Genomic DNA, 9,230 nt, shown 5'->3' with positions numbered 1-9,230 from the left:
TCCAAACTTAACAAGAACTTCGTATCCCTCTTTAAATTATAACCTTCACTTCCTGATATCCTGGAGAGGTCTTCTCCATACTTTTTTCGTCTTGGGATACTTAAAAACCCTACTACTAGAACCCTTAACCAATGCGGTAATCTTAATCACATCAACTCCAGCATCTAGGAAATCTGGAATGCACTACCTTTTTGCTTGTTGCTTCCTCATGATGATGAGAGTAAAAAATGACTAGAATAATTTTCTATGCAAAAAGGACGGCAGAAACATAATATCAAAAAATTATCACAAAACCTGCCCATAGTCATGAAAAAAATAAATATTAATTAAACGTCCACGTTTTGCTGCCCCACTCTGTACATTTAGTGAGAGAACTGATCCATTTTGAAACTTCTTACTCATCGTTATTTTCTTTCTAATGGATCAACGAAGCATAGTACATATAATGGGTATCTATTGAGAGATGTTCATCTCTATTTAGTAGGTGAAAAAGATCACTCCAAATTTACCTTTCAAAGACAATGGATTGAATCTTGATTGAGTGAATGATTATGCTACATACATATACTAGGATCTTGAAGACGACAAAGACATTAATTAAAATATTCGTTTGTTCATAATAATAATAATTAGTCAGGTAGACATACTTTTTGAAAAAAGTGTTTTTGGTCGTGAATATGTTCTCACTTTCATTTTAAAATATGTGTTACTCAAAAGGGCTTGACGATATATCCGATTAAATTTCCTCCCTGTTCTCCCTTTAAATACTTCTGCTGAATGCGGCCAATAGAAAACTTGTGGATAAAGTTGAATTTGCATAATTTCAAAAAATAAAATCCCTACCTATTTTAGTGTCATAAATCTAGACCACCTTTAATTGCATCCTGATCAATAAGGGAAGCAAGGGGAAGTTTGAAATTTTATATACAAGGTCTAATAATATAACATTAAAAAAAATGTCAAATACGTCCGCTATCTTAGCCAATCATTGGCTCGATACGAGGCCTAAAGTGTTTGTAGGTCATTAACAAATCTGTGGGGAGACTTAATCTAAGTACTTGATGACGGAGGGTTTCAAAGAGTCAATGTTGTTGTGTGAATTGACTGAGACCTTCCTCTCACACTCCGAGTCCTGGTGGCCTTCATTTTGCCTGTAAGGATATGTCTTTTATAGAGGCAGTATGACTTCTTCCTCAGGTCACTGCTTATGGCCTGGAGACTGTTGTACGGCGCTTTAGGTAAGAATGTTAGTCAGAGTTCAAGGAGATTCCTTCACATACAGTTTCAGGCTTACGAGGAATCTGGGAGTGCATTTTTTATCGCTCCGGGACTTGTTGACTTTTCTGTATTATGGTCTGTATTTTTCATAATTTTTCCACTAGATGTCGCTTTTCCTATGAAGTCATTGATTTATTTATACTGAGTACGATAAGACAGGTTTTATGTTTATCTATATTCATATTGATATCCTAGTCTGTATAAAATTATATTGAGTTAATTATTTTACTTTTTAATTATAAATTAATTATGTAAGATGATAAGAATAATCTAACAGAGTCTTCTGATAATGCTTTAGTCTGTAAGCTCTGCAACCTGTCCTTCAAGGGAGCAGGCGATCTTTGGATGATACGAAGACTCCTTTTGAAGGAAACGAAGATAATGCCCCTTATAAACCATCAATCACATTGTCATCTTAGATTCCGAGTTACCTAAAATGATGGTCAAAATTAACAGACACGTGCTTTCCTATCCTCCGGGAATTCAATCCATATGTAGAAATTAATACTGATACTTTACCGTCCTAATTTTGCACCTCTTTTTGGATTTGAGATACGAGCAAGGAGAATAGAGATAAATTACACATCCATCAATATCCCAAAAATACAACTTTTTCTTAGATTATTCGCAAAACAGAGTGGGTAGTTTCAATCCAGTTCAAAATATCACTTATTCAGGTATGTGTATGTAAATCGGCACATTTTTAAAGCACTATAAGTTAGAACATTTTAATTTTACAGGATATTTTTACTAAAAAGCTTGTGTGTCCAATTTAAACACAAAAAAATTTCGTTCAAATAAGTAAACAAACAAATATAGAATAGGGAAAAAGATCGGCCGCAGTCAAAATGATTCACACAGATACAAACCTCCCCCGATCGCCAAGACGCTATTGTACCCCTGGTCGAAGGTTTACAGGATCTACGACAAGTAAAAGCTAACCGCACAGAAGTCCCACAAGGCAAAAAGTGAGAAGAAGAAGAATCCCTCGTTTTCGGGCGGGCTTCAAAAGATCGATTGGAACAAAATTTCAAAAAAAAGCGTAGTCAGTATGCAGAAAGTCCAAAGGGGAGTAAAGACCGATCTAAAGTTGACTTCATACAAACACTTTCAGAGGCATATCTTGACACCGAAGATGAGGGAAGTTCAGTTAACCAGGACCCACAAATTATTGAACCCTCATCATGTCGTCCTGTACTTTCTTCAGCAACGAGAAAAAGTGCACCGTAAATATGATATACAGCAGCAAATACGACTGCTTTTTAGCTGACAAGAAGGGAAACACTTCATGGTTTTCACATCCAGGTTTCCCGTATCGGTCATGACGCTGGGAGTCATGGGGTCCAATTACCTCCTGGTGAATTTCAGAATGGAACTATTCCAAAATATGGAGACCGCACTCTTTAGAAAAACCCCAATTTTTACAAACAATTAACATGCACATATTGTTGTACACAAGGTTAATTTTCCAGTAGGTATCATCTGACTGGAGGAAGTAAAGCTATAAAGTACATGTAAGGGTCAGTTGAATATCAGAGTTTTTCTCTAAAATTACTAATGGTATGGTCAAAAAGCTCTTCCGCTCCCTTGATGGACAAGTTGCAAAGCTTTCAAAGCAAACCATTCTCGGAAGATTCCCATACATTCATCTTATCATCTCACATTATGTATCACTAAAATAAATAAACTATAGTTTAATAGTTATTTTTCACTACTAGAATTAGTAGAATGTAATATATTCTAGTTTCTACTTTCGAAACTTGTGACCGAAATCTATCTATTTTTTTATAGCTGTAGTTGTCATTTTCTTGAAGGTAGAAATAATTACAAGTCGGACAAAAAAAGTAAATTCTAACATAGTCACCAATTTATAGTTTTTCTCCTCTTTTTGCTTCTTGGTTAAAAGCTTTAATGTCCCATCCTCCTTCCAGCGATTGTAGACGTCGTAGACTGGACTCTTTGGATACCTGAGTATTTTCTTGATGTACAATGGGCTGTGTCCTGCGCAAGTCAATTCGATATGGGGGTGTCCCTCCGGGTCTCCTCCATCGTAAATAATTGTTTTGTATTAAAAGTTACACAATTAACTTAAGGCTAATGTTTAACCTCTCTATTTGAAATGTAAATAACCGAATTAAATACTTTCCTTATTGTTCAGGATATACTTAAAAATTGTCCGGATTTACATGAACGACCTTGTATAATGTTACTGATTTTTAATATTATTTGATCATCTATTGCCCAGAGACTAAAAACTTAAAATTATCATACATGGCCATTTGTAAAAAAAAATATTTACTTAAGTAATTTGACATACTCAAACTTTTGTGTGATTATTGTAACTGTATTTTCATGTTTTAATTCGAAAAAAACGGCTGAGTAATATGTTACCGTTCTTTCTTTCTGTTTTTCTATCCAAAAAAATAGGTATTGACCCCCAAAAATCCTTATTACATCATCTTTCAGTACAATGGATGATTTTTGTTGATAGGTGTTTGGTCAGTACTCTAGGCTACAAAGTGGATATTAGAAGGTACTATGGAAACAAAAAACAGAAACATCCCGGAAGTAAAATAAGATGTCCTGCACTCCTCCTACATATTATTTTCTGCAACTCTACTTATCTATTACCTTCCATTAATTACATGAATAAACAAAATTTAAACTTCCTTCTCCTAGTTTCTAATGGTTGCATAATGAAAAATAACTTTTGAGTCGAACTACACGAAAATGGGCTCGAGTCCAAAAAATGAAGTACCAAGATTGATTTTTTTGATATCCTTTTTTTTTTTTTGCGAATATCATTAATATAATTTTGAACTATATAATTTTCCTGAGTCTCAACTCATATTCAATATTAAAATGTATCACTTTTGTCATTGATTCTAATTATTGCAGAGATGTTTTCAATCACAGCATAAAATATGCATTCATCGTACAAAATCAAACAAAACCAGCGTTCGTAGAAGAAGAACCTTGGCTTGGTACATGAGTTTATGACAAATTTATAAAACATTATTGTCTTAAATATATGGGTTATCAGAAATAAATGGGAATAATGGTTTAAATACTTTATAAGTAACAAAGAAATGATAAATTATCTTAATGTATTATGTATCTTATTGTATGTGATACGTAATAAGAAAATATTAGAATGTCTTTAATCCTTTCTCTAAGTAAGTACATTATATTATATATTTATGTCGTTGACCTCTCCGCACATGACATATTTGAGACATCAGTTATGGAAGTGGGCAAGAATAGGATATAAGCTTATGTTATAAGTATGGATGGTCAAACAATAGAGAAAAATAACAATTTTGAAATTAGAAAAGGAAAAACAATTTGTACAATAGTTCATTGATTCTTGTTTTCTCATTTTTTAATAAATCATCAAGGTGTGAGCACCTCGCTCTAAATCACTCCTACATTAAACATTAAATCACATAAAGGGTATAAAAGGTCTTTTAATGAGAAAAAAAAAATTCAACTAATTGAACAGTAATAATCATATCAGAACATTTGTCATCTTATACTTGATTATCATTATTCAAAAAAATATCCATGTTATAAGTTCTACATAAATTTCGAGGTTAATAGTTCACTTTATTGCATTTACAAGCTACATACATATGCTCGTTAGTTCATGATGTATTCAAATTTTGTAACTATGATTTACAATTATTAACTCGTGTATACATAATTTAATAATGTGATGCGTCAACATAAAACAAACTCTTAATTTTTTGAATGTTGAAGTATAATTTAACAATAATTTTCCCGCACTAATGATATTACAATTGTTGTAGGTCTAGCGATTCGGATACAATGTTTTGACCGAAGGGTTTATCAGACTTTTTCGTGCATGACTAAAAAATAGATACCATTTCAAAAATTATTATAGCTTATATTCATTTACAAAATCTTTACTATATTTTAATATTAAAGAGTGGTTCAGATAAATTGGGAAAATCTTTAAAGCCTTACAATAAACGAACTAGATGGGATTAAACCATATTGTTTTTATTATTTGAAAGTTACAATTAATAATAATCAATTATTTATAATTAAATTTGCCTCTCTTGATAACATCGGCCACATGCCGCCGGAAGCTTTGGAAGGCCCTGGCGACCTCGTGCAGATTCAGCTTTTCCATTTTACAGGTAATAACCATTTTCAGGACCTCCTCAGACGAATGATAATTGATACAAGCCTCATGTTTCTCTCTCCCTCAGACATAGAAATCGTATGGATTCAGGTCCGGACTGATTGTAGGCCAAAAATCTGACCTCTAAAAGGGAGGATCTTTTGTGACCAAAACATTGCAATTTCGTTGCAATTTATATTATATTCGGAAGAAAAACTATTGAATGATGAAGAAACATGCCAGAATAGAGCCTTTCTAACATACTATAATATATACCGGCCCACACACTGTATAGGTGAAATACTGTGCCCGAGGAAAGTTTAATTTATCCGACATTGTTTTCCTGAGTACAAAGTACCCATCTAATATCTCAAAATACACCCTGGCTCCGAGGTTATACAGGTAAATCAGTGCTTAGTTCAATAGTTTTATCTTCCAAATATAATATAATTTGAAAACGATATTATTGTCTTGCTATGAAATTACTCACAATCATATTGCTTCACGAGGATATTACTCACAACCTGTTTTGTCTGGCAATGATGATGTACACAATGACATTAAAAGGCAACAATATTACCCCAACGTTTTTGTCCCCTTTTTTTTTACCACAATCATTTTACCGGACGCCCTATGTCTTAATATAGAGTGATTCAAAACGAACAGTTTTTGGATTGTAGAAATAAAACACATAAAATATTATATAATGTTCAAAACTTTATTATGAACCGAAAAAACAATCCTTCACAATTATTTCTACAAAAAATCCCCTTCATATGTTGGCCGCAACTGGTCTTTAAATGATCCATTCTTTCGCACCAATTTTCGATGACGCGTTCGAGCATTTTGACCGGAATCTCACGAATAACTCGCTCAATATTTGCTTCCAATGCTTCAATCGTTGCTGGTTTATCCACATAGACTTTTGCTTTTACGTAGCCTCAAAGAAAAAAGTCCAATGGTGTGATTCACCGGCCAAAACATGAAATTAATTGCTCACCAAAATGATGTCCCAATAAGTCCATTGTTACGCGCGCTGTGTGGCAAGTGGCACCGTCTTGTTGGAACTAAATATCGTGGAGACCATGTGCTTCAATTTGAGGTACCAAAAAGTATGTTACCATGGCGCGATAACGTTCACCGTTGACGGTAACATGTTGGCTAAACTCTCGGCTACGACAGCAATATTTTATACGCTGCGAGCTGTACGTGGCCAACCAGACGACAGGACATCCCAGCATGTTGCTGCTCCTTCAAATTTTTCGATTATTTTGCGAATTGTGGATTCTGAAGGTCGATTATGTGGACCATAAGTAGAGCGTAATTTGCGAAAAATTACTTTCACAGAACGCTGATTTTCATAGTACAATTTAACAATTTGTACATGTTGTTGTGGCGTATATCTTTCCAAGAAGAATTGTAAAACAATACTGAGTAAAAATGACGTATGAATTTGACAGAGCTTACGCGCACATATAAAAAAATCTCTACTGGAAAAAACCGCTCGTTTTGAATCACCCTTTACATATAAAATATAGAAATATAAATCTTTTGAGGGACATTAAAAGTTTAAGTCCATATCATTTTTATTGTGACATCCAAATACACAGAAATAACCCCTCATTTTCCCTCATCATAATAGAGTAAGGGGTTTTATACTAATAAAGTTTTGATGTTTATGCCTCCAAAACGTACAGTTTCTCTAGAATTATGACATTAAATAAAACGTATATTTTGAAAACTGGTGCCAAGAGGGGTAGGAGTGATCCGCCCCCATGGAATGTTTGAGCTGCAATAAATAGGATGTCAGTCTATGGAATGACTACAAAATAATTTGGAAGGCTCATTGAAATAATAATAATAATAGTTTTGGAAAAACTAATTTCATATTTCCCGCCCTTTTTTTAACTAAGTATTTCTTCTCATTATTGGCCACATCAAATCATACGGTAAACCATTTGTAAAGGTATGAGTGTATTCTACAAACACTTTTCGGACAGTATTGCGCTTGGTCGGTTCAGTTTTGAATTATTGTGCGTCGAGTATGGAGTTCTCAAAGTAAGAAATTTGCCTTATTTTACATTTTTACTACCTCAAAAAAAGGGAGAAACAAAGAAAATTTGTGATGTATAAAGGACCAATACTCTTTTAGTTCGTGCTGCACAGCAGTGGTTCGAGACTCTGGTGAGGTGGAAGTGAACGATACACCTAGCACTGGCAGCCCTGTCGTCGAAAATGTCGATAACATCGAGATAGAGTGTCATGTCGCCCAGGAGCTGAACATCGATCATAAAACCATTTTGATCCACTTACAGAAGGTTGGGTACAAAAATAAACTCGACTAGGAGAGGAATCGTGTTTTATCAAGACGACGCCAGGACGCACAGATCTTTGATTATGGGCAGGAAGCTTCGGGAGCTCGGATGAGAAGTTATTAGCCGTCCATCCTACAATCTGGACCTGGCACTATGGATTATTACCTGTTTTTGTCCATGGTCAACGCACTGGGGTATACAAATTTACCCTCAATAGATGCCTGTGAAGATTTTTCGTCTGAGTTTTTTGCCAGTAGGGACAAGGGCTTCTACGAAAAGGGAATTATAAAGTTGGATTCTCGTTGGCAACAAAGTATCAAATAGAAAGGGGCATACTTTAATGCAGTCAGATGTTTGTAATACTTCCAGTGAAGCATTGAAATAAATCAAATAATACAACATTACTTATTCCCCAACCTAATATATACTTTTTTTTTATAAATATGATCTTTTATAAAATATGAAAATATTACTTTGTCAAAAAAATGGCATTAAATCATTATTTACACAGTCTAGTAAAATTCCCTCATAAAAAGCTGGACTTTTTTCAAAATTTCATAATATACAAAATAAAGCATTATTTCCTTTTTAAAAAAAAGTTATTCGATAAATTATTGTTCATTATTACTCCTTATTCGAATTGCGATGAATAAAAGGATCCAAATTTTATTTTCCAAAAACTTCATACTAAGTTTTTGTAAAAAATGAGAAGTGAGGCCCTTTATAAATCGTCTCATTATTTTTCTGAACAAACAGACATTAATTATATTTATAATAAAGTGTATTTATAAATTGTCATAAAATAACACCCTTAATTCTCACAACCAGTGAGGAGAAAGAGAAGATGATTAAATTAAAGAGCATGGATTGCAGTTGAAGAAAAAGAAAATGCGCTCTTTGTAGTAAGTATGTGAGTCTTACTAAGTAACTAGCACTACTGGTAAGAAAAGAAAAGAAAATGCGGGTGTGCTATACGTGTAGCTCGAGTGCTCCTTATTTAGCAACGCGTCTTCCTTCCACCATTAGTTGATAAACATCATTCAGACCTGACGTATCGAAGGTTTCACATTTTAAATAACTACTATATGATTTTTATTTCCTTCTAATAAAAATAATTGCATTTATAAACTCCCGTGTTATTTTTTTAATGGATAAATTAATATGAATATTCATCATTAAAAGTGACTGGACTCATCTAAATAATTGCTGACATTTTACCTGAGGAATAGTGAATCAAGGTAAGAAATCATCAAATGACGAGTAAAAATCTAGATGTGCATAATTGTCCTTGAGAGTGTTTCCCTAATCTTGTATTGATTTTTTGCATAAAAGAATTTCTGTGGGCACTTATGTCATTAAATTGGTTAAATATTTAGTTATCATTAAATTATCTGCAACACACCTTTTCCCAAATATTTTAATCTGTTTGATATCAGTGGTATTTAAATAGGTAAATGCATTATTTCTAACGGATCTGGAATAGTTATTTG

The 9,230-nt window shown here is 33.5% G+C and overlaps 1 protein-coding gene across 2 annotated transcripts in view; it reads left to right on the top strand.

Moving 5' to 3' along the window:
- Window positions 1–8,747: 8,747 nt before the first annotated feature.
- Window positions 8,748–9,230, top strand: part of LOC121114270 (uncharacterized) — a 38,602-nt gene continuing 38,119 nt past the window's right edge. The window contains exon 1 of one of the 2 annotated variants that reach the window (XM_040708189.2): window positions 8,748–8,978. The gene's annotated coding sequence lies outside the window, so the exon portion shown is untranslated. The remainder of the gene's footprint in view (window positions 8,979–9,230) is intronic. The other variant, XM_040708197.2, reaches the window with a different exon arrangement.

This window comes from Lepeophtheirus salmonis, chromosome 1, assembly GCF_016086655.4.
Source record: "Lepeophtheirus salmonis chromosome 1, UVic_Lsal_1.4, whole genome shotgun sequence".
In the NCBI taxonomy this organism is placed as follows: domain Eukaryota; kingdom Metazoa; phylum Arthropoda; class Copepoda; order Siphonostomatoida; family Caligidae; genus Lepeophtheirus; species Lepeophtheirus salmonis.
The sequence above is the reverse complement of the archived record's forward strand: the minus strand, read 5'-3'. Positions and strand labels throughout refer to the sequence as shown.